At 34.6% G+C, this 27,323-nt stretch overlaps 1 protein-coding gene across 2 annotated transcripts in view; it reads right to left on the reverse strand.

The window, feature by feature from the left end:
• siz (Brefeldin-resistant Arf-GEF family protein schizo) overlaps positions 1-27,323 on the reverse strand; it is a 224,351-nt gene that overhangs the window by 167,372 nt on the left and 29,656 nt on the right. For both annotated transcript variants that reach the window (XM_068768754.1, XM_068768752.1), the window contains exon 2: positions 13,325-13,344. The gene's annotated coding sequence lies outside the window, so the exon portion shown is untranslated. The remainder of the gene's footprint in view (positions 1-13,324; positions 13,345-27,323) is intronic.

Here is a 27,323-nt window from a genome sequence, read left to right on the forward strand (position 1 = left end):
TTCAATCATCAATTTGCCATCAGTATGATTAAAAAACAATAGATAAAATTATAGATATTTGATTTTAGACATTTAAAGGCAAAAAATACTTTTTGCTTATGTCCATTTCAAGATAAATAATTGTAAAACAGAAAAATATCATAGTTTATGATTTCTGAATTAGTGTTTAAGCTTTTTAAAGTGTTTAAGCTTTAAAAAACCTACACGTGAATCGAAAATATGAAAGACCGATCGTGTCCACTTTATATAGGTTACTAAGCTACCGGTAACATCAGAACTAGCCGTTTTATAGCATATAAAAATAACTTTCTTTTTATTATACTTTTTACATCAGGCGAGGCTTACGAACATAATACCGGGTGGGTTTAAGGTTCCTATGAATCTGTCTAAGATATTAACGATTTGAAAGCGGGTCACGGAAACGTCAACATAATGAAAATGAAGTGACAGCTTGTTATTATTCTCTGTTGAGTCCAGACGTGCCTTTATTTGATTAATTGTGTAACCATTACAAGTGATTATCTATGGTGATACCTAAACCGCTGTGCCGTGTTTCAGAAAAGCGCGGCATAGTTAGCTGAAGACAAAAACTGACGGAATGGAGCGTTAGATATTTCCCCCCGTCCCGCCGCTCTCATACCTAAGGCGCGGTATAGCAGTTTATAGTCAAGCACTTTAAAGATATAATTGATTTAAAATAAACGCTAATAATGTTGATAGAATTCAAAGTATTTAACTATTTTTACGGCAATTTTGTATCTTTTCAAGAGAAGACATTCCAACATTCATTTATTGATTTTCTCATAGAATCATTTCAGTGATCACATGTGTAAGTCTTTGGACGATTGTTTAAAAATCTCCATTTTAATAAAACAATTTAATTTGATAAAACTTTAATTAGTTACTGTCTAATCATCGTCATCATTTCAGCCGTAGGATATCCCACTGCTGGACAAAAGACTCCTTCATAGATTTATTATTTTAGATTTTCAACTAGTGCTGTTGGAAGCTGCTTGCATTCAACTTTTTAGGAAAAATTAACGTCGTAAGTCTACCTTATGGATAGACATCATGCGCAGTGTTTGCTGGTCCAAGGTCTCCACTGCAGAACATTGAGGCCCCAGCGGCTATCCGTTCTGAGCGCTATGTGGCGAGCACGCTGCCGCTAACGTATTTTTTAATTTATTCTTATTAAAGTGAGATATTCAAATGTAACTTCATTATCTTTATAATGTATCCACTGCAGGAACAAGTCTCTTTTTAGACATACCGGAAAACAATGCGGGTTCAGAAAAGGATGGATATCTCATGGACTTCCCGGGATTTCAAAATCTATCTTTCGCTTTTTATGAGCAGTGGTGAAGAAGTGGATGGATTAACGTGCTTCGTTCGAAAACGCCTTGGAAAAAACCCTCAAAGAGGAGTAAGCCTTCTCGCAATCATTTTACAAGACGCAGTAATGCATATATTGACAAAGGGACTATTTTGAAAAAATATATGTCATTTATAAACTCATTTGCCATATTTATTATTAGCATTACGTTAAATAATTTCCGCGCGGAACGCTCTTCCTGGTTTATTCAGCAGCTACCATAGATATTTCGCCATTCAAATTGACACCAGTATTAAGAGCGACAACTTTTTATAGACCGTGTAGACTTTGATTAATGCTTTAAAAATCACTAACGCATTTAGTACTGATAGTTTTCATTCAACGAATTAAAAAGCAGTCACGTTTTCCACGCGGCAAAAACGAAAAAATTCACACTCTTTGCCTAAATCTGAATTTTATTTTTATGTAACATTTTCGAATTTGATTTGTATGAAAACAGATTTAAGAATTGGGTAAAAATCGTAAGAAAACGCTGGATAAAGGTCGATTGCTTACGTATTTTATTGGAAATCATACGTGTTCAATAATGGACGTCAACGGACGACAGCGGCTGAAATGATGATAAAGATTACATCATACAAACAATGAAATAGCAAAACATGACGAAGAGTTGCAAACGTGTGTTTGGTCTAATTTTTCGATTTAAGCATTCAATACAACATTTTCAACTACAGAAATAACAACTCTTAACTAAAAGGAGTAATAAATATTTTTTGTAATTTCTTTACAAAACTTACAAAAAATATTATTATTACAAAGAAACGAAACCATTTTCAATGTTTTAGATAACCAGAAAAATGTGAAATTTTAGTGCAATATTTTATGAAATTAGAGGTAATTGTGTGGTATTAGGTATTATATATTACTCTATCGCACGAATTCAATGGAAGTGACTTTGAATGAGAATTTGAATGATTATTATTTTTATTTTCATTACAATGTCTCATTTAAACAATAGGTATAATGGTGTTTATTATGTACTGTTGTAATTTTCTTAAATAATTAAATACGTAAACATAATGTGAACACGTGTTTTTATTTTATTTTACCCCAACATGAAGCCACGACTTAAAGAAAAATTGGCGTATTTTATACAAAGAATAACAATTATTATCATTAGAAGCAAATGACACTTGTTTTTAACAGCTCTCAGCTAACGCTCTACGAAGCCTAAATCAGCCGATTGTCTCTTTCCAAAAGTCGATGTGCAATACTTATCGCCGGGTACTGTACGTCGTCTGTCAATCTAGTAGAGGGTCTACCCACGCCGCGTGTACAGGCTCTCACTCGAGAAGCTTTAAGCGCCAACGGTCATCGCATACACGACGGATATGTCCTGTCCACTGCCACTTCAAACGAGCAATTCTTCAAGTTATGCCGGTGATCCCGGTTCTTCTGCGGATCAGAAACAATTCTGATTCGAAAGATTATTTACTTTTACAATCTTTGAAATAACATAGATCATACGTTATATGTATTGGTAGTACAACAATAAATATAAACACTTTTCTCTGCCTCTGTACGCTTCATCTTTGTAACAAATGCTCGTTGAAATTTATACCACTAATGGTCACTCTCAAGTCGTAGTCAGCTGTCCTGTTCAACGTTACCACGAAACGGGCATCGCATTACGTTTAGTATGCAATCAATTACTTGCACCACTTTCACTGCTTTCTAGTTCGTGCATAAAATTGACATTTATCTTATGTTTGTGCGAGAGGTGAGTAATGAAAATGTACACGGCACCGGTTCCCTTTGCTATTCATTCGACCATTTGCATACTAACTTGATACAAAAAGTAGGCGTTTGCGCGAATTATTAGACCGCGAATTAACGTATAATTATTACTAGTCCGTTTTTCATTGGTATTATAAGAAAAATGTTTCATCGCTAAATTGTTTTATATTAAACTTGAATACGTGTTTTAATTTATTTTCAACATAAAATTATATTTATGTTCAACGCACTGGTTTATCATCACTTATTTTTAACAGAAATACATTATTTATTAAATCAAACATGTTTGTAAAATATAAAATTTTACTATCATTATAGCAATCATAGGATGCAACAAGTCTCCCGCCATTCGCCACCGCAAGCATAGATCTAGAGAAGATTCAGTGAGGACTCCCACTTAATCCGTTCATCATAAAGTGAAGCGACGCCTTGGTCTTGAGCCTTTCACTCCGCTCCGGATTGTTACGGGCGGAGCATGGCCTGGTGGTAAATATTAACAGTTCATCGTCATCGTTTCAGCCGTAGGATGTCCACTGTTGGATACAACCCCCTCCCCTCCATTGATTTCATTCGTTTATGCTTGCTTATTTCGACACGTTAAAGAAAATAAAACAAATGCTATATAATTGCATATAGTTTACCTTGTTTTTACTACAGGTATGGACATAGTAATCCTTACGATCTTACCCATTAGCAAGAGCAACTTACTGGTTAAACCGTGTTGATGCCATTTAACCAATGTTTTAACGCACTTGGTCAATCGCAGATATACTATCTGACACGCTGCGTACATAGCGTGTGACCGCTGCAATTTGTTTCACGTCGCCTGAAATATCAGTCGATTACATAAACGAGCGGTAAATTGGAATGGGACTCGTTCGCTGAACAGGACGCTTTCAATTATGAGAATATTTACACCCGCTAGTTACGCAAACGACGGTTCATTTAACTAATACCATGGGGATCGCTAGATGCATAATTAATTTGCTTTGACGTAAATTATGCATTTGTTCTAGATGTCAAAGGCTTTTCATGTCTATTTAAAACTTTTTATTAGCGAAAAATGCCGAAAAGAGCAGGCAGGTTCACCTGATATTAAGAGATACATATTATGTGTTAAATTAAACATGATCACGGGACATGAAATTCAAAGTTTCTTGAACCATTATTTTTGGAATCGCAGCTTTAAAACTTTAAACAAAACGTCTAAGCCCCGTAGTTTAACTATATATACCGACACCGCTGTACCTGCATTAGAAGAGCGCGGCGGGCGACAGCCGAAGAAAAAACGAGCATAACGTTGACAGTGCCACAAAAATATCTAAGACGCCGGGTACACCGATTTTGATAGCACTAAAGCAACGTATCGTTTTAAAGCAAAGTTTTAACATTCGTTATTTGTAATAGAGCGATAATAATTTTTAAGCACAAAATTCAATTGCTGTTGTATATTGATTTCCCTTGAGAAACCAGAATAAACTCTCTCTATACAATATAAAGGAAAGACAATATGTGGAGAAATATATCTTGATCAAAAATAATTCTAAATGATTGGCATGATACATTATATTCCCGCAGTACAAGATGGGTTAAGAGGACGTACATATTGTCGCAAATACCCGAATGCCACAAACATTTCGAATATAAAATAGCGGGTTTTTCGTGGTGTTTTCGTTTAATTTAAACGTAATAATTTCGTTTATAAATCTCACAAAATGCGTCTTAATTTTAAATACCGTTTCAGTAAAAATTGTTGTTATAAATAATAAAGAGTCTTCCAATAAACGTTCACTGACCGTGAACGATGCTAATTTAAATAAAAAAACAACACCGCAGTCCCACTGACGTGTATTTATAAAGAATTTTCACTCCCGATTAAGCTTTGAATGGGCACGATCAAAGCGCGAAGGTCCTATTTACGAAGGCGCGCGACAGCCGACACCCAACGCCTTTGTAGAAGGATAATTATAATTCTCTTATAGCCTTGCTTTAATTAAAACGTGCGCTTCGATGCAATCCACTCCGAGCAAGTTGTCATTGAAAAAAGGAAACAATTTTATATTACAGTATAACATTTAACTTATTATAGATTATCAGCTGTGCCCCGCCCGCCTTGCGTGGTTCGTATTATATATATGCTTTGGATCTAACCTATATCTAAATAAAGATTATGATCAAATTATATATATAACCTATAAGGGCTAAAAATATGCAATTTTATTTATGAACGCACCCTTTTGCTGATGGAATTTAGTTAGATCCTTTCTTCGATAAACTAGTCCACATAAATTTCAGATTTCTAGGTTCCATAATTGAAGTGATGAGTCAGTACATAGATGTTATCTCTAATATAATAATAATAATTATACACAAACATCATGCTGCGAAAAGTTATTGCCCTATCGAAGACCGACACAAAAAATAATTGATTAAAACTTATTTTAAAATAATTTTTCACTCACTTTAAAATCATTTTTTTGTAGTTTTAATGCCTTAATAATTAATAACAGTAACTTTCATTTAAAAGCATTTCTATGAATTTTTATTTATATTTTATTGTAATACTTTACGGTTTGTTTTTATGTTAATTTACGTCAAATATTTTACAACTATGGACAGGTGTTTTAAATTTTGTTTTAATATTGGATGAACTCTTTAGATAAATGTTAAGATAAAGGTTCTCTAATTTCGCTCTTAGCAAATACAGCAGCATAAAACTCATAAATAAAGATGATTTACGCAGAAAAACAATATTTATTGTAACTTCTTAACTTATCCAAGTATCTTATACTTTGTGTCATCGAACTTCGAGTACCATTGCTTCAAAGTATTCTATCCACGATTACGGAAGAAACATTACATTAACATTCCTTATTAAGATAAAATGTAATATTCATTAAGCTGTTACCTGATCTTAGTTCTTAGAGACAACTACCCCTGCTTCTATCATTATCGTCTACGAATATAGAAGTTTGTATGCCACAATTAGAATAATTGTGTTAGAATCAATTAAAAACCTTCCCATAAAAATATGCCTCAGGTTACAGTAAATAAAATTACTTACACAAAATAACGCACAAAAAACAAACAATCCAAACAAACAAAGCTTTTATGAAAATCTATAGGCTGGTATAAAACCGTCCCGTAATAGGGGATTGTTAAAACTAATATGAATCGCCCGTCTCCCACGCGATTGACCCCAACCCTCAGAACATACTTTATATTTATAGGGAGACTTATATTGTTGAATTTAAAAGGTAAAAAATATTAGAATAAGGTTTCTATTACACTTGCTGTAAAAGTAATTTAAAAAATAACACGTAATTTAAAACAATTACTTCCTTATTTATAGTAGATGCATGGTTTTTACCAAAAAAATTGTTTTAATTTTAAAAAAGCGACACTCTCCCTCCCTAACCTCGAACCCTCCTTCGCGAGGGATAAACACAATGAGCGGACTCAAGGTACACCCAGACACGAATTCGACATAGCAAGATATTGAATACTGTTCATAGAAGTATACGCACATGTACGGAGAGTAAACCCTTAGCTCTAGGCAACTTATACATGTCGTTAAAAATAGAGTTAAAATAAATACATGTTTTTTTTAAATAGAATACTTCAGCCAACAAATCCTTAGCCTAATATGTGACCTAAAAAGTTATCTAGGATTTTAAAATTCATTTGAAAATTCTGTGGAGTATTTCAGTTGTTGTAATGTTGAGCACCTTGATGTAATTCTTTAGCTTATAGTTTTTATTATTACAAAGGGCCAGAGGCAGAATGGTTATACAGAAAAACTTACGCGCTAGTATTTTATCATCACCATATGATTAAAGATAAGAAAGATCAAATAAAGATCGCCACAATGACGGGTCTTGCGCTGCCTGCAACCAGCGACTCCCTGCGGCCTCGACTATGTCATATACTCGATATTGTTGCATGAACACTAGTTATTTATAGTTGCACCTGTCTCCAAAGAATTTCAATCAACTAAACTATGGGAAGTCAAAAGACGCAAGATGCACGCTTCTTTCAACAGGTCTACGACTGAAATTATAAAGATGATAAAACTTTAAATTATTCCTGCTTGCTCTTGCTTCGGTTATTCGGCGCCGATACTTCTATCGTAACCTTTAATTTAATAAAAACAAACAATTCCGAGTTTATGAAGGAAGTGTTGAGCATTGAACGTTCATAAATTGTCCCCCGACACCTCATAGCGGGCGCCACGGGCCGCACCTAAAACAATTTTCCATTAGCTCCTGAACAATTTTCTAGATAGGACAATGGTTCTAAATCCTATAATATTAAAGAGCAAGCTCCCATGTCTAGTAACTCCTGTAAAGTTGTGCTGCACAATTATGGACTTTAAGCCGCATGTAATAAGCGCGCGCGTTGTCATGTTAGTGTGTTTAAGGGTTTTGTATAGAAAGGGGGAATTCATAAAAAACAAGAAGGTTGAGGGTAGACTCAAGCCGTCGCGACTGTCTGGAGTATAGGGCTAAAATATTGTTTGGGCCGGCGCACTTTGTACATATTGGTCTTGGTGCACCAGTCATGGCAAGTAAACCTTATTAACTTCAGTCATTGTTCTTATCCTGTCAAACTAATGCACCGTATAGTTCACCCTACGTTAACGTATGTTAACTAATTATTTCTACAAATCTAGTCTTGAAAAAAAAAACAATTCGGTGTAACAAAATTATTATTAAGTGCAAGTTAAATTGATCCAACTGAACGCCTTAATAGATTATTATTCTTATTCTCGTTGAAAATACTTTTAAACCTTACCAAGTATGTGCACTACGTATATTATATAAATTTCAAATATAATTAACTAGCTGTCACCCGCCTGTCGCGTGGTCCGGGTTGCTTTTTGAGGGTATTATGTCATAAAACACATTCTCAGTAAATTTAAACACACCGAAGATTTTCTTTGGGAGAAGAGATAGTAAATATGCTTATATTCATGAACACTCTCTCAACTCTACCTTGCGGGTTGAATTTCATAAAATTCCTATCTCTACTCAGCGAAAGAAATATTTCTACAAAATTTAAATATTATAAGCCTTATGGATCCTAATATGTCGTGATGAATGCGGAGGAAATCTACTGTTTTAGTAGTTTATCGATATATTTGAAGAAGATATTATAAAGGCAAAAATGGATGAACCCTCTTGCGTTTATAATAATTATGTTCATAGTTATTGACTTACTTAATAAAAATCACAAACAAAAATAAAAACAAGCATAAGAATAATTTAATATTGTATAATATTATCTAACAGCTATCACATTAACCAGCGTTGTATACAAGGTAATCGATATTTTCGAGTCACGGGACAGCCCCCGATATATCCAAAGTGCCCTGTTGCCATCGCAGCCCCCTATTTGGCCTCCGGCAATTTGTCAAGCACCCAGACCTACCCTCACAAGCCCCTAATACATGAAACGTATTTGAATAATCGTTACGAGGACACGCTATGAGGCAATATCAATCTGACTACATGTTGCTTCCAAACTGGTAGCATGTATATTTCCCCATATAAATATTTATCCAGAAAGAAATGATCACACAATTACTTAAATTTTTCTTAATAAACAGATGATTATGGTAACGAGTGGTAACCAATTTCTACGTAAGCGATGGTCATTCCCATTAATCAAATTCATCATTACCATCAGAGAAATTCTATGTAAAGCTTATAATAATAAAATGTGAAAAATACGTATCTCCTCATTTCATAAAAAAAAAACTTTTACTTCATACCTAATAATTTTATTGGTACTTGATAATCCTAACAACATCCCACATGCAGCAGAAAACACTTTAGTTTGGTATGCTCCTTCTAATATATGAGGGGGCCTGTGTTCAGCAGTGGGCAATTGAAAAAATGACGCAAGTTGGGCAGTTGTTTTACCCCGAAATGAGGAATGCATATAATATTACACATATTTCAGTAATCATGTTTATTTTGTTTGTGTGTATAGATAGATATGTGTTACATGTACACACAAATAGAGAAATATACGTTAGATGTATGTATATAACATATATTCAATTCACTTACGACTACCTCAAACTTTTGTAGTCTTGACCGAAATAGTTGACGGAGATGTTCGTCGTATTACATTTAAGCCGTAGGATGTCCGGTTGAAAGTGGTATTTATCCAATGTGAGCAGACGACCATAACAAAGGCTCTACATCAGAACCTTAATGCCCCAGCGGCCATCTGTTCTGCACGCTATTTGGGCTGCCCACTGTCACTAAAACTAGCCAATCTATCCGACACATGATGCTAATAGACAGCTTTTATAGTTTATTTTTACATCACATGTATATAAATTGCTTTATAAAGTCTTGTAAACTATTGTTTTAATTACTATATTAAATTTCACCATAATTTTAAATTTTCTGAATCAAATATCTCGCTTGTTATGCATGACCTTTTTTACCAGTATAATATTAATAGTATTTAAACAGCGTAATTTTAATTCATTTTCATACATGGCGTTGCCGCAGTACAGTTCCCTTCTGAAAAACAATAGCTTCATAGTCACGCTCTGCCGTAACACAAAAGGCTTGAAACACAATCGGCACATTCGTTCGAGTTAGCTGAAACATGGCAGGCAGCGCGTCGTGCTGTTATAACATAATATTTAATTTATATTAGTCAGTACGACACTAATTTTAATGTTACTAACTTCTGAAACTCGTTATTGACATCAAGTAACTTTAAAGACATCATTTCAGTGATATCCTTCATGCATCCGTAGATCATCATCATCATCATTGTCATGTTAGCCGATAAACGCTCTCTGCAGGGCGTCCCTCAAAGATCGCTACGGTGACCAGTCTAGCAGTTCCCGCATCCAATGACATTAAGCGACTTTTGTCTATGTCGTCGGTTAACCCAGCGGAGGGCCAACGCACGCCGCGTCTACCAGCTCGTGGTCACCGCACGGGTACCCTTCGGCCCCAATAGGAGTCGCTTACACAAGCAATACTACCCGCCCACTGCAACTTCAGAAAACCTTTAGGGAGCTACGTTGGTGACCTTGGTTCTGTGGATTTCTTGGTTCATATGACGTTATAATTTAGTGGCCCTAAAATTACAACTATCTAGACGACAGTTTCTAATAATATTAAAGATATAACAGTTATCCGATCAGTTATCTAACTTTACCTAATACCACGTAGAGAAGAGAGATGAAGAAATTTTGATTCAATTTCAAACGACACACGATTATTGTGAACAATTAAAATAGCATAACTACATATGAAAAGATTACATCACTCGTTTTCGTTACAATAGTTATTATAAAAGAGATGGAAACAGGAGAATGTATCGTACTTTTGCATTTTTACGTCCATAAGTGATCGTGATGGTTAAACAACATTTACATAATTTATTCAAACATGTACTCTCGTAGCACTCGGTTGTTAATTATGAAAATTTCACTGTTTCTTTTTTTAAGATGCTTACACACTAGTGTACTGCGAGAGATTATAAATAATTCTTGAGTACGTGAACCGTTTGTCCTTGCTTAAAATAGGATTTACTTTTAAGCTGCGAATTAACATTTTTTTTTATTTATTCAACAGGCGGTAAGTCTCTTGCTGAAGGCTTTAATAATACATAGCTTGCGACACCTACATGCTTACACTAAGCAGTCTCAAACAGTTTAAAGGAACTCCAATGATAAAGATGGATTTTCGAAGAGACCACACTAACTTTCTTTCGAGAATTGACATCACTATTAATCGTCGATATTAAACTTTCAGGCCTTTACTTTGCATGAATGTAATGTTTAAAAATAAGAAACACAATGCTTGATAATGCGTTACGAAGTATCCAATATTAAACTGTGGTATTATTTTGTGTCTAAAATAGAATATAACAAGAATGTCAGATGATAAACTGATATTCTCGTAGTTGTGCTACCGAATAAAAAATCCTGCGTGTTAAACACGTCTGCTATCATAATTTAAAACCCACATCGTCGTCTTACTGTCTCCAAAATAACCAGTATAGATAATTATCAAATATGAGTAATGAATGAATTGTACCAGGAATATGAAATAAATTACCATTAAGTTCATGCCGCAAAAAAAACACTTTATTCGCTAGACCTTTCACTAGTCTTTTACATATAAAATATTCTTCGATTGTAAACAAGATATTTAATGGCATCTGTTTCCTTTTAAAATAAACACTTAATGTAAAATCTGTTTACGTATGAGATAAACATGAAACCAATAGGAATAAATGAGAATTGAATGATTATTATTGAGCAACATTCAGGAATATATCAGCGAGTTTAATACACTTTGATACAGTATAAAATAATAATACACTAAACAAATTATCTCGGTAGATAGACAGGTGTCTGTTGAATTCGCAGTAACAAAATTAGAAAAGTACTTAGACGGAGAAATTCTCGGATACAAAACGGAATAATTGACACGTCTGAAAAACAACTTTCGACTGTAATTGAAAACGAAAAAAGTAATGTTGAGAACTCGTTGTCACAGCGCGAGGAAATTTACATTATTAATTGATGCTTTAATCTAGGACGAGGACAGTTGTTGAAGGAGGCTGCGGATAGGGAAAGGTACGGCAACAGCATTAGGATTCGCTAACTTCTAATCATTCTAATAAAAAGCATTTCAGTCGGGATTCCGTACGGATATCATCAACGAATGACAGTCTAATATGAGTTCGCCTTAAGACTACTCACACCAAGGAGCGTCCGTATAAGTAATCTAAGAGCTCGATAGCCTCCTAATTTTGTGAAACTGTAGAACGTAGCGGCCTGTGCTGAGGCTCCCGGACCTATTGGGAGATAAATATTTCTAAGGGGACAGGTTGCATGTGGTCCGCATCCAGTGACTTTCGCCTACCTTAAATAGGTCCTTTACTTGTTGTGCGCTTGCCGGTACGTAGTCTCACTTCAAAACCTTAAAGCCCCAGGTGTCACGTGTTTTGCGCGCAATTTAGCCGGACACAAATTTAATCGAAGCTTATTTAACTACTACTCATGTATTAAACTGTTCTACGCATATTGTACGCAGTGGCTTAATTTACCCTTGCCTTATTCTCTGTCTGTTATTATGACGCATAAACGCAGAAAATTAATAACGTTTCGGTGACTCAATACGCTATAGTTGATGCCGTCATAATGTTTTAAGTACACGAATAAGACAGTAAACCTAAACAATGGATTAATATATTGTGTTGTATGTATTTGTAACGTAAATCCTGTATGTTACAACAACAAAAAATCGTATTAAAAATAAAAACATTGAATCATATTATAATCAATTTTATTCACCAATAATAATTATCAAATAACAGATAGGAATTTGTTACAAGTGTAATTTAATTAGTCGAATACACAAGCTAAGTCAAAAAAAAAATCTCAGAAAATCGGAACTTTTCATGAAGGATTCTTGAGGTCTGAAAAAGATATATAGAACTAAGATATTCGCTATAGAAAGAAGAAAAAGAAATTCTCGGTAGCACGTAAGTTAAGTGACGCAATATTGATAACAGGGAAGTGGTTGAGGTGGAAGAGGCATGTGCCCAGTGCAAGGATACAACACAAATACATAGATATAAAGTTTAAGGATACAAACGTTTCTTAAGTTGTTGAGAATAAACTCAGGCTTATTATTAATATTACTGTCCTGTAGACATACGCAATGTATGTCTACGATAATAATAAAAAATAAATAACGCCTATGCATATATACCAATGTAAGTAAATTGATGTAAATTTCAGTAGTGTATGATGTTTTTCTACGCTGTTTACGTATTAACAACGGTAATAGAGAAAAGATATAGAAGAGTAAAAAAATATATTAAACCCCTACCATACATAGTCTACACTGTACATTGCCCTAAGGGCTACCCCGAAGTGAGTAATATAGGAACGAGGTCGACAAAAGTACAGTACACCAAATAAATAAATCGAAGTTAGTAAAACCAGTGTAATTGTTTGCAAATTGCAAAGTTTCACGATGATTACATAAATAAATTAAAAGACAATTTAATAAGACATAATCTCAACTTAATAATAAATACTTCTACCGTTTCCGGTTCCGGTTTCTTACTTATTATGAATATCTCATGTACATAGACTAAAGTATCTTTTTAAGTCCAATATCCCTCTGAAGCAGAACTTACCTTTTATAATGTCACGGCACCTGTAACAAACAAATATTTATGAGAACACTTCGCTCATCATTTTGTAATAGTAAGAGGCGTACAAACTCCGAACGTATACAATATAAAAAGACATTCGTTATCGGTGAGCGGACAAAGTGGACGTAATGGTGGTCTGAATGTATCGAATTATCTCCATCCACCGCGGACAATCAAACCGGAAAATTAGAGCCACAGAGGGCGATGGGGCAGTTTTTCGAATTAAACAGAGTCACGAAACGATACCACTGATCCTATGATACTCTATTAAACGAATTTTCAATAAACAATATAAGTTTATATTAAAAATGTAAGAGTCAAACGATGGCTAAATCACATGTGATTTGTATTTCTTTATTTATGAGGAGGCCAACATTCAGCAGCGGATATCGTTTGGTTTAAATGATGATAATGTTGAATTATTTTAACAAAATAGTCTGTGTATCATAACATAAATCTAAATTAAAATACAACGTAAATAAGCTCTGAGTAATGTTCCAATCTATGGCCGAATGCACAAAGTATCAAGAAACATGACATACTCGCAATGTAATGTAATAGATATCGCCATTCATCTGAAACTTTGATGGTACAACTTCGTTACATCTTTGCACACTATTTACAGTGTATCATAGTAAAACATAGTAGATCCGCTTCAGCGTCGTATCTCAATATAAGTGTACATTACGTTATTGCGCCTTAGTTTGAAAGGCTAGGTAATGAAATTATAGGACTAATGGGACCATATCGTCTTTAGCTTTGTGCCGCGAAGGATTTATTAAATGAAAACTTTAGATGAAACCGAAACGTGACTTTGCTTGTGGTTAAAACAGGTACTCGATTATATGCTAGTTCCATAACGGATAACTAGTGAAGCTTTGAGGAACTGAATGCCCATTTGTTTTAATGTATGGTACACCCTATTCAAATATCAATGGTTCAAGAACGATTATATAATACTATAGAGCGTTCACAAAATTCGGGTTACTATGTTTCAAAATATATTATTGTGAACTTGCTGTTCCGAAGTGAGGCGCAAGACCGGACTACGTGGTGATTTTTGGGAGCAGCCTATGCCTTACAGTGGACGTAAATCGGCCGATATCGATGATAATGATCTGTCCCTGAAGACTTTGTACTGCCAAAAGTTAGTTCGTTATAGCCTGTAAAATATGCCTGCGAATAGGTGTAAAAGCTTGAAATCTTTTTGTCAAATGAGCTTCGCATTCACCCCTTTAAAACTTTTTGATTTATTTCCGACCAACCTATAATAGTACTAATCTTGAACAATGATAACTTTATATAAAATATTTCAGCGGTGTAATTATAAATGATATTATTCATATAGTAATTAGCACGATGTACGATGCACGATGTACTATTAGACAATGTTTGATGAATGATGATATGACATGGCTTGTTCCTTTCATCGCTCTACGGAATAAACAAAAACTTTTCCCGAAACTTACACAAAGTTACTAAAGCTAATCTGACCTGCGAGCCGATGGTTTGATATAATCTATCAAAATATATCATACAAGTTATTATTACATAAAAACATCGATATTAGATGAACTTGAATGATTATGATCATGATCACATGTACATAAAAACTGCGGCATTTCCCAGTTTAAAAATAATAGTCAATTTGTAATATTATAAATAACATAACGTAAAAAAATACATTTTTACCACATCCATGAAATACACTTGTAATTGTATATCCACGCAAAATGTACAGATCATGCAATAATGCATGTAACACGTGGGTCGGTGCAACCCCTTGCAATATTTCCTTCCATTCAGCTTATTCATTTTCAACTTTAATTCCATGCAATAAAAGTGGTATTTAAATAGGGAGTATCGCCCTAACACCGTAAATCACTTGAAGCAGTGCAATTACAGGGTGTACGGATCGATAGAGCGGCGAAATATTCGGGCAGTCCATTGCATTTATAGGAAACCGTCTGCGCGGACATGTGACTGTATTTTAAAAGAGAATTGGCGCGATAGCAACTACGGAAAAGTAATTTTATTTTTCATTATTTAATCATCTTTTTACTTCGGCAATTCTACAGCCTAATGATGAATTGTGGATGTATATAGTTTAATACAGTTAAGTAAAACAATTTACTCGAATTGCAGGCAAATAACAAAACTTTCACTGTAAGAATACATAAAATTTTGTTAATTTAATTTCGAGAAAATTAATTTATAGTGAATTTATAACGAAATAATAGTGCTCTCTTGTCTATTTACAATATATGTAGGTAGTAATCATTAATAAGATGACCTTGCTTAAGGTCGTTGGAACAAGCCTGATGGAGGCAGCTTTTAAAAAGTGCTATACATAGTCTATATAGAATGGTAATGTTCAGCAGTAGAAGTGATACGGCTGAAATAATGATAATGATGGTAAATCAGTTTAACAGTTCTGTGTATAGGTTTTCTTCTAAAGTGGTTCTCCTAATTTGGTTTTAACAAGTGCAATCTAGTAAAAGTATATATTATGAACTTTGCCCAGAGACACTGCGGATTATGTTAACTTCCTTTTTAAATCATGGACATGCTGCTTGGTTAAACAAAATCGTTATAATGCATTTACCTATTATTCTCTTACTGCCTCCTGACCCGAATTATAAACTGTGGAAGCACTTGTAAATAAATGCCACTAGAACGGTCACCGATCCAATTGTCGACAGCGTGGGACATTGTATAACTTTACTGGTTTAGTATTTATATTGAACTATGTTACGACGAAACGTCTAATTTATTTTGTACCGTATTACTATATTATATAGGAACTTGTTTATATTTGAAACTAAGAAAAGTGGCACCTGTATGGGACTCAACAATATAAAGTTACGCAAGCTAGACGTTCTATTCAACACCTTATTCGCGATTATCACAAGGCATCGTCAAAATTAAAGTCTTGTTAGCCGAAAGGTTACAACTTAAACCATCTGTTGTAATTGGACTAGAATATGCAATTAAACCAAGAACGCAGGAAGCAAACGATAGACTTTGCATATAAAAGAGAATGTTTTGTAAGTATGAAATCGTTTGACTTCTATCTCTTCAAACTGATCACTATTAAAATGAATATATTACGTATATACATTAATAGTATTCATTTACGAAGAAATTTTATATTCCCATTGTTGCGACTCGTCACCAGATGGCGCTACAATATGTATTTTGCACCATTCATCGGTTAAGTGTCAAAATGAGCATATGAGTACAATTTTATACGTGTTCTATTCACGATTATAACTTGCTACCTAATATGTAAAGCGCGAGTCACTTTCAGGTAATCATTTTACATCGTTTTTTGTGTAAAATATGCTTTTCTCTGATATTTTCCCAAAAAGATTTAACACAATAAATGAGTTTAGAATACATGTGTTCGATAAGTTGAGTAACAGATATGATTACACATAACCTGTTATCAACATTTGTTATTATTTACATTTGAAGATAGTTTGCCTACGATTTTAATTTGAGGTATGTCTTACAATTTCATTGAATGCACATGAACACAATACAAATAGAGAATAAGATATGAAAATTAAAGAAAAGAAGAAGCAAATTTAAAGTTATTATTAATAAAAAAATAAAAAATGTTTCAGAACTGATTTCATGTCCATATTTATATTATTTATATAATGTATTGTATCTGCTAGATTTAATAAGTTAAATATTATTCTTGATATGAATACATTAAGAGATGTTAGGAATAATTTCCTCACAATTAATAAACGTGTATATTGCAGTAAACTTTTGTTAGTAGGAACTCTTAAATAAATTAGCTCAAATAAAACTTCAATAAAGTTCTTAATTGAGAAATAAAATACCTCTCGACATAAGCCTTCAACGAAGCCAGCCAATGAAGTAAAAACAAAGTCGTGAAATCAAGGCACTCAGATTTAATCAAGCTATTAATAAACAGTATTGTTTTCTTCACATTGAACCTTCCACGCTACGAGCTTGTTATCGATTTCCTGAAAGAGGGCAACGTCCAGCCTGACCATTGTGAGTTTAATACAATCGACCGAATACACCCAAGCGAGCTAACGTCCCCTACGTTCTCTACCTCTACTTCATATCAGCCAACACCAGTTTTTTTTTTAAAAATAAACCTCGGTGTGGTTAAACACATTGTAAACTTATACATATTTTACACCAATCTGCGACGTTTATGTGATGATATGTTATATTATAATATTTAAGAGCAGCATAAATAGATATGTAAATAGATTAGTTTTTCAACCAAAGAATCATCCATATCAAAAATACTTTATCAATAAATAGTAATAATCAAAAGTTTTCAATCAAATGTAATTCATATCAACATTTAAAGTTTATCGAAAGGGAATTTATAGGCTATTTTTAATTTTTTATGTTTATTTTATAACTATTTTCTCGCTCCAACATGCCATGTAGAATTAGAAATTCAAAATCCAGTACAACTCCCTACCTGTGCTTACCACAGTAAGACAGTAGTAACGGAAATAGAAGCCTACCAAAACAGTTCTCTTTATAATTTTAATCGTACGATGTATACTGCTAGATAAAGGCTTCTCCCATAGATTTCCAATAGGACCGATAGGCAGTGAGTTGCATCCAGCGTCTTCCAAAAACCTTAAGAAAGTGAAAGAAGAGTGAGTGAAGAAAATAATTCAGTGTTCACCTGTAGTACCCGCTAGTGGCCTGCCCATTGTCACTTCAAATTGAAAATCCGCTAAGCTTCATTCGCTTTCGTTCGTCTACGGATCTTCTCATTCTTGATTCGATCTCGTAGAGAAAACCCGAGTATAGTCTTCTTCGTGGGTTGTTGAGCAATTGTAAACTTGCCAATCAGAGATCACAGTTCCGTACCGTAATCACCGAAAACACATTGGTAACTCACAGAGTTCTTCCAATAAACACATAAACTACTAGTATAAAGCAGTCACACATATGCCATTCACCCGTCTTTTAATCTCCCTAATAAAGCAAAGCCCGTGTTTGAGTCGAATCGGAAATGAAATGCTGTCAACTGTTGACAATGAATTTAACATGTTTTAGCATACACTGGATACAGTGACTAGACATACATTGCCCTGAACATATGTGGTCGTCGGAGCAATAAAACACGCGACAATAAATATACTGTCGCGAGGCGTCGTAAACTTTGTCGTAAACATATCTCTCCGCGGTCTCGGAGAAGGGATCGAGATATAATCACTTCAAGTAGCTATATCTCTTTATTAAATTTAGAATGACCACAGTGGCTTGATCTATAGATAACTACCGACAGTATTTAAAACAGGTGCACTATGATATTTTATCAAATCAACGTTTATGTACCCTTAACTTAGTTTATCTACAGTGACTGGTTATAGGTGAAAAAGCCTCTCGTATTATTTCCTACCTGTATAAAGTTATCACTCTTACATATATATTAAATTACTTCTGGTAGTATAATATCTAGAGACAAATAGTAAATAATAATTACTTTTAATATATAGTAGTTCGAATTTTGAAAACACTTTTTCTTACTATATAATGATTACGATATTTTTTTATTTCTAAAGCTAATTTTTCGATAACTCGAAGCTCTGTCTTAAAATAAACGATAAATATTATTATATTATATTACAGATACCTAACGAGGAAGTGTTTATTATTTATAAAATCAACAACTATAACACTTTTTGTCATTTAACCATACAAAGATCGCAGGATAAAAGTAATTTTTTATTATCTCTTACAAATGTTTCCACGTCTCATTTTTCCCTCAATTTGAATTGCGAAAGTAAAGTGTTGCAGATTAAATCGCTGCGGCATTGTCTCTTACGGAAAGACCTAATCATCATACTGACTCGACAAAATGAACGACGAGTTACAGGGAAAGTGAAAACAAAAGTTTCACGGCTAATTTAAGTAGTGCGGCGCTCGCTCTCGATGTATTTTTTATTTGGCAGTTACCCTCTACCGACCTTCATGCTCCCATTCGGTCATACTTTACACGAAAGTAGACAATCGCAAACATTAAAATATCAACAGCGAGAATGTAGAATTGTTTAGTGCCAAAAATTTGACTTAACTTTTTTTAACTGCTATAGTTTATTCTGGCTACGTTTGTCACCGGATCTGCCTTCTTCAAATCAAGCAGGACCTATTTTTTGGCTGCCCAAGTGTGTCTAGTTTAAGCGTTCGGATAACTTGTAGGACTCTATAAAGGAATGCGGCCTAGCGTAAAACTTTTAAACCATCCTGAGAACACCACGTAGGAAGTACATAGGGGTGTACGGCCAACCAGAACCACTGATCTAAGGTCGTTAACAGTATTCTACAACCGCTAAGGTAACACAGCTCTGTATCTGTATCATTGTTTTGAAATGATATATTTAATATAAGAAATCAGACATGCACAGATAAACTGAAGTTCTCAAATATCAGATTATTTGGTTATTTCTTGATCTTTAACTACCACTACTTAATGAATAATGAGAAATATGCTAGTTTTACTGCTGTAATTTAAGCGAAGGATCTGTACCTAGAAATAATCTATCTATCTATTACTACATATTATTTAATTGTTGACTTCGAGCTCATCTGATTTTACGTGGCGTTGTACAACAGTTTCAGTGCTACCGAAACCGCTGTACCTCGTCTTGAATAAGTGGGCGATTACACGGAAGCGAAGGATCAGACCATTTTCCGAGCCGTGTCTAAGACTCAGTACAACGGTTCAACTAATACTGTAGACCATTACTGTAGATAATAGTATACATAATTGCAATTTATTTTCGTCTGTATATTTCAAATCTGTCACAACAGTTCTAGATTACATTAATTAAAATCACCAAAAGTGATTTCAAATATTTTTAATAAAAAAAATCAATATTCATTGCCATAACGTTGAGTTTTTCTTCCATGAGAATATTCAGTTACACAAGTAGGAAGCGAAGGTTAAGTATCGAAGGCGAGCTAGACAGGTCAAGTTTACAACCCTGAATAGGGTAGACGGACTACTCTGTTACTTAGCTTTGAAGGCAATAACCGAGTCCTTGAATAGCTTGGATATTCAATTTTTAACTTTATTTTTAAAATCCGTGTAAACATCCTGAATTAATTATTTTTATATTTTATCTATATAAACTCTTATATAAACATTACTCCAGTAGCGTAGTATCTTAATTAATATTATTTTTTACTTATTTGTTGAAGACAAAAATATTTTATCAGTCTGAATTAAGCAATCACGGACTCCATGAATTTTTCCAAGCAGCTCAATAACAGGTTGTCAAATATCTCCCTTCCGCTTTTTTGCTCTTTATTCAATGCTTTATAAAAAGTGTTACAGTGATCGGATTTAGTTCAAATATGCGCCGTTTTGTTCGATAATCTGTTTCCATCTAGACGGCAACCTCATAATACCTCCCTCGTAGAAGCCCCCCTCCTTATTTGCGAAGAACTCGGACAGCCACTTTTCACAAACCTCTTTTGAGTTCAACTTTACACCACCAAGGGCGTTCGCCATGGACAGGAACAGGTGGTAATCACTTGGCGCTATGTCCGGGCTATATGGTGGATGTGATAAAACCTCCCATCCGAGCTCCCGTAGCTTCTGACGAGTCATCAACGAAGTGTGTGGTCTGGCGTTGTCCTGGTGGAACACTACACCCTTCCTGTTGGCCAATTCTGGACGCTTCTGGTCGATCGCCTGCTTCAAGCGGTCCAGTTGTTCGCAGTAGATGATAGAATTAAGCGTCTGGCCATATGGGAGCAGCTCATAGTGGATGATTCCCTTCCAATCCCACCAAACACACAGCAAAACCTTCCTGGCCGTCAATCCCGGCTTGGCCACTGTTTGGGACGATTCACTGGCCTTCGACCACGACCGTTTTTGCTTGATATTGTCGTATGTGATCCATTTTTCGTCGCCAGTCACCATCCGCTTCAAGAATGGGTTGAGTTCGTTCCGTTTAAGCAGCATATCGCAGGCGTTGATTCGGTCCAGAAGGTTTTTTTGCGTCAAATTATGCGGCACCCAAACATCAAGCTTTTTTTTGTATCCAGCCTTCTGCAGATGGTTTAAAATGGTTTGGTGACTAACTCCCATCTCCTGGGCGATGTCACGAGATGCCACATGCCGGTTTAACTCGATGTAGTCCATGATTTGATCGGTATTTGTCGTCACAGGTCTTCCGCCGGCTGGCTTATCCATGGTGTCGTTTTCGCCGGCTCTGAACCGTCGAAACCATTCCTCCGCGGTTCGAAGTGATAGAGTACCATCCCCCAAAACACCATTAATCTCACGGAACGTTTCTCTAGCGGATTTGCCTTTAACGAAGGAAAACTTTAAAATAGCGCGAATTTCGGCGTTAGTAAACTCCATGTTTACACGTCTATAACTGTTGAACGCAATATCCAAACTAATCATGCATAGCGTCGTTTTGTAGGTTATGTCAAGACCTTTTAAATTATGTATAGTATTGCCAGATACGAGTTCTGTAGCGCTTTGTACATAGCCGCGAAATTCAAAAGACAAAAAGGCGGAAGGGAGATATTTGACAACCTTATATTATAGACATTTGTACAATTTGTTGTACATGTACAGAATCAAAAACATAAATTAACAACATTAATGTCAAGATTATTTAATTTAGACATAGTGTTTAATTGTAGATGGTAATAAACTAATGGTCAAAAATATATAGTTAAAGTGTTTATGGAAGAAAATGTTGGGAATCGTTGTCGCTTCTCTCCATAGATGCTCTCTGCAAGGCAAAGGCCCCCTCAAAGATGTCTATGGGAGACATACCATCACCACGCTTGGCAAGCGGATTGGCGATTGCAATGTGGTAGTATACATATTATACAAGCATAGAACGCTGTTGTCTATATAAAATTGTATCCTAGGAATCGAATCCGTGACCTAGGATCACAAGTCTCAGTCCTCTACCACTAGGCTACCATTGCCCTGTAATGCTATTGATATAATGTATAAGTTTATTATTCATATTACCTATCATTAACTTTGATACATTGATTACAAACTCGGTTTCCTTTAGCTATAGGCCTTGGGAATTGCAAGTAATAATTCATTTCACAAATTTAAACTTTTGACGGCCGTAATTTAGGAAATAATCTCGTTCTCGTACAAATACCGCCATAAGCATTAAAGCGGTAAAACATTACTGAAAAAAAGTTCACGAAAGCCGCAGACAGCCTTTTCCGATTTAAACGTCTAAGTCGATTTACATCCCGAAACAGAATTTCCTCGTTATTTCGCTTGAAAATACAATCCACAAATAGAGCGGGTCTCGGTGCAGTTTCGGATTACTAACCGCACGATTTATTGCTCGATTCACTGAGATAACAACTTCTCCCAAATTATACGGGACTCCATTGCTCCAATATTTGCATTACACTGCACAACAAATTAAAACTCGACAAATAATAAGAATCATTTATCAAGAGCGAAATCATTATCATCATTTCAGCCGTAGGAAGTCTAAAGCTGGATATAAATCTATCTGGATAGGTCTTCCGCAAAAGTTTCAATATGACCCAGTTGGAAGCGGCCTCCATCCATCATCTTCCAACAACCTTAACCTGCACTGCGCTTGCCGCTACATGGTCGGGTCATGGAAGTTATATGTGGCCTAGTGTGGCAGTAGTGACTGCCACCTCACCTAACTAATCCGCTGGACTATATTGGTTATTCGTCAATGACGTAGAGAAATCTCGGGCATAATTCCATAGCTCATTGAGCGACCGTGGACTTGTCAATAAGGCCCAAAGTGAGAGACCACATTTCACTGCCGCAAACCTCATTGCTAACACACATTGTTCGTAGATTTTCGTTGTTCGAGACTGCTAATCCTGTCATAAATGTGTTTTTCCATTCTTTAACCAAAATATAAAATACAAATGTACTGCGGTATTTTAATACGCCAGAATTGTGGGATAACATGGCCTTACTAATTTACAATATTAACCTTTAACTGAGGACGCGCGGTCTCACAGACCGCTTGCAGTTTGTAATTTTTGAGTTTACACCTTTCCTCTTGCTCCCCGCGTTTAATGCTCTCAATAGCTTTAGTTTTAGCGCCGAAACGTATGTTGAGACAAGAAGTTGTGTCGGCGGCCACAAATTAGCTGAGTTATTTTACTTTATACTTTAACCGCGGTCTGTCGGACCGCACGTCCACGTTTCCTGCGTAAATAATATAAAAGGTGATTTTGTTTAATTTGATTGTTTTATGTTATTTTCATTCAAAATGTCAATGAATATTGAACGAGAATTGCCTATGCTCATTTTATATCGCATTCTTGACTTGTGTGGTATAAATGCTCCTGTACTACACAATGAGCACCAGAGCAAAAAAATAGAAAGTGGAGTATTCCAAAAAAAAATAGCACGATCTTTAGTCGTTCCGCATATGCAAAGACGAGCAATAAAACCAAATATTTCAAACAAATTGAAAATGACAATTAGGCGAGTTTTATAAAGGACAGATATGCTCCTAGATGAACCCCCTAGCCAGGAGAGTGATTCATTAAAACGAAAAACATGTCGTCTTTGTCCACCAAAACTAAAGAGAAAAGTCTAATTATACTTGTATAAGTTGTAGGCAGGTCATATGTTTACAGTGTTCCAAACCCTTGTGCAAGGACTCCCAATAATTTTAAACAATTGGACCAATGTCAAAAAATTTGTATTTTAATCTGAGTAGACTTTTATTCGTTTTTATATTAGGTTAAACCTTAGATTTATAGTTTTAATTGTTATTTTTTCTAAAAAAATTTATTCGTTCGAGTTCTTCGTCCTAAAATTGATCTCTAGTAAATGTTTGCCAAAAATTGCCTTTAATTGTTAGTATGCTTTATTTTATTTACAAATAAATAAAAATTGATTAAAAGCCTCGAAATTATTTAATGTCAATATACCTAAAAAACAATAAATATAAAAGTGTACAAATAAAATTAATATTTACGTAATATTTGGACTTCAGAACATAGCGGTCCGAGAGACCGCGCGTCCATGGTAGTGTGAAAAAAAAATGACGTCCATAGTTAAAGGTTAAAAAAATCCCGGAATGCTTTACTTGTACCGTCAAATTTTGAAATAATAATTTTAAGCATAATTTATTTAGATCTCAACATAAAAAGACCCTTATTAACAGTAATTTCGGTAAATAAAACTCCCCTTAATCCCAAATGAACAACACTGGAAGACGGTGGAGGCCTGTTAATAAGAACAGCTGGATTTTAGAGAACTGCTAAAATGAATTTGTTGATAATATAGATGATCGCATCTAAACATTTTAGTCATTTTAAAAACAGAAGTTTTATTAAAAATAATCATCTTTTAACCTTGAAAATCAAAATTATATATATATATATATTTCAACATCCAACCAGTCTTACTGAAAATCGCTGGGGGGATTTTTCTTTGTGGACGTCTTATGTATGAAATGATTAGGAATGTAACTATCGCCATTGCAATGGAATGATCTTATCAAAAGGCAAATGCATGTATATTTTTTATGTGTTCGTATTCTAAATCCTATTCAAATAATATAATATTACCTTACAATTACAAGCTCGTATCGTATAAAAACCAGCGTCAACCCACAGTATCACTGGCTTTTATAAGCTAACGAATTCGTACGATGTCCTTAAATCGGTGCCCGATTTAAATAGGATTGTCCAAGACACTAAATAGGACATATGGGGGTCGGGGTTCGTAACAAATTCAATTATATTGTTTGATACCGAGTTACATTCCATGGGATCGGCCCGGTTTTTAAATAACTTACGACGATATAAACGTATTTGTATTGTCAGTATCTATTAAACATAAATATACAATAATATAATGAAAAGAACATATATTTCCTATAAAAAATAATATAGATATGTGTTATCTCTGTCACGGTCTAAGATTAAATGTGTCTATTCTAATTGGGTCATTAAATTCTCTCTGCAGCTACTAACAATCCGAAGTTATTTTAGGCAAGTATTATTTTACGTATCAGTTTTATCTTCTTTATTTAATAAAAGAGAATGCAATGCACAATAAAGCTGCTACTTCATGGAGTATATAATAGCAAAGTGAATATTAACAACGATGCTAAGGGTGCGTTCACATCCATACCAAAAATAATAATATAATACGAATTCCGAGTAAATAAATAACTTTTATACTTATAGCCGTCTATCGCATGAGCCCTTAAGCAAAATTAACATAATGCGTTGCCCCTACCATTCTGTTGCACTGCCCGTGACTCACCGAGTGCACGCACTTTACAGAATTAGATCCAGATAAGGTGCGTCGAAATATTTTTAGCCACGGCTCAAAAGAGAAATTAATTATCTTTGTCTCTTTAAGCATAACAAAAATATATGACGGCTCTGGATAAAAAGTAGTATTGGCTAATAAAACAAGTATTTAAAGAATTATAGCAAGTAAACATATAAAAAAAACTTTACATTAGCATCTTTAAATTAAAGTCAACGTTTATAAAATACAATTTAAGGCGAAATATAAAAAATAAAGAACGACAAACAATCCACTGTAGGCCCGAAGCCCGGTAAAACTCAACTTTTCGTTGTTAAAGAAATTATTTCGGACGATTTGTCAGTGGGTGTGGGGCGTCTAAATATGGAGATACCAACGCGGAGCACCAATTTGATCATTTCGCGAAAGTATGACGCTGCTTACGAAGGACAATAGGTGTATCAAATTGGGACATATTTTTAGCACTTTGTTATGGACAAGCCTCTCTTTTACGCTCTGTTATAAGAATATAACATATATACTTGCTATAAATTTGAACTATGAACATACGTATGCCTTTGCAATATTATTATCATAAAGAATAACACTTGAAAACTTTTATTAGAATTAACTCCACGTGCCTTACATCAGTCATACTAAGCTAGGACCAGAAACATCTGAGGACCATTAATGTTTTTTTTTTTTCACGCGTGCTTGTTCTTAAACATTAACACAAACGTTCGGTCTTAAAGACAGCAATGTTTTAACGTTTAAAGAAAAATGTTAACAGCTATATTTTTTACACTCTTTAGTCAAAAAGATTTTTTTTTATTTTCCTGTATTTTAACAGTTGCTTGATGAACATAAGACTGCTATATTGTATAATGCTATTCATATTTTTTTATTTAAATTAAACTTTAAGCTGTGCACTGGACCGCTTTTAATCGGTCCTATTAACCTATGGAGCTATGGAGGAGGCTTATCTTTTTTCCTTGCGCAGACAGTTAAAAAAAAGATAGCCGCTATTTGATACTGATCTTTCTTCTTGCAGCTGCTTTATTTTATACAATTTTTCTAATATACATTTTAAAAATTATTATACAATGTATCTTATATTTTACTTGAAGCCGCTGCCCAAATCCACTTCATTGGTCTCTGAGTGACCTTCTTAATGGACAAGGAAAATCTGAGTGTGTGGTCATCAATTACTTTGTTTTAAAAAGTAAATGTCGAATATTGCTGCAACACTTTAAAATCGATTAAGTAGGAAGCTGTCACTCTGTTTACGTGTGGAACGTATATAAAATAATAATGCAATCGAGGCCAATGCAACGAACGATATACTGCCAACAATGAGCCATTGTTTACCTCGCGTTCTCGGGATCCAGAGATTTCAAACACGGATTATCGCTTAGGAGTTGCGATAACAAATACGAAAACGACCGCCGAGTACAATGATTGAGCTGATGCTGTAATAATTATACATGACTCCTTGACCGCGCTAATATTTATGCTATGGTTTTTGGATAAAATTTAAAAAGAATTCATTTTAGATTTCAGTGGAAAATCTAAAATGAAAATTTTGTTAATCTTTTTCCACTTAAAACGTAAATAAATGTAAACGATAACATTCAAATGGTACAACATCAAGCAAGTATAGTAACGACGAACTTCTCTCTCCAATTTATAAAAAATTTCAAGGTT

Source organism: Battus philenor, unplaced genomic scaffold (genome assembly GCF_028537555.1).
Source record: "Battus philenor isolate CCGP_79_NKW_IND1 unplaced genomic scaffold, ilBatPhil1.0.hap1 SCAF_26, whole genome shotgun sequence".
NCBI classification, from domain to species: domain Eukaryota; kingdom Metazoa; phylum Arthropoda; class Insecta; order Lepidoptera; family Papilionidae; genus Battus; species Battus philenor.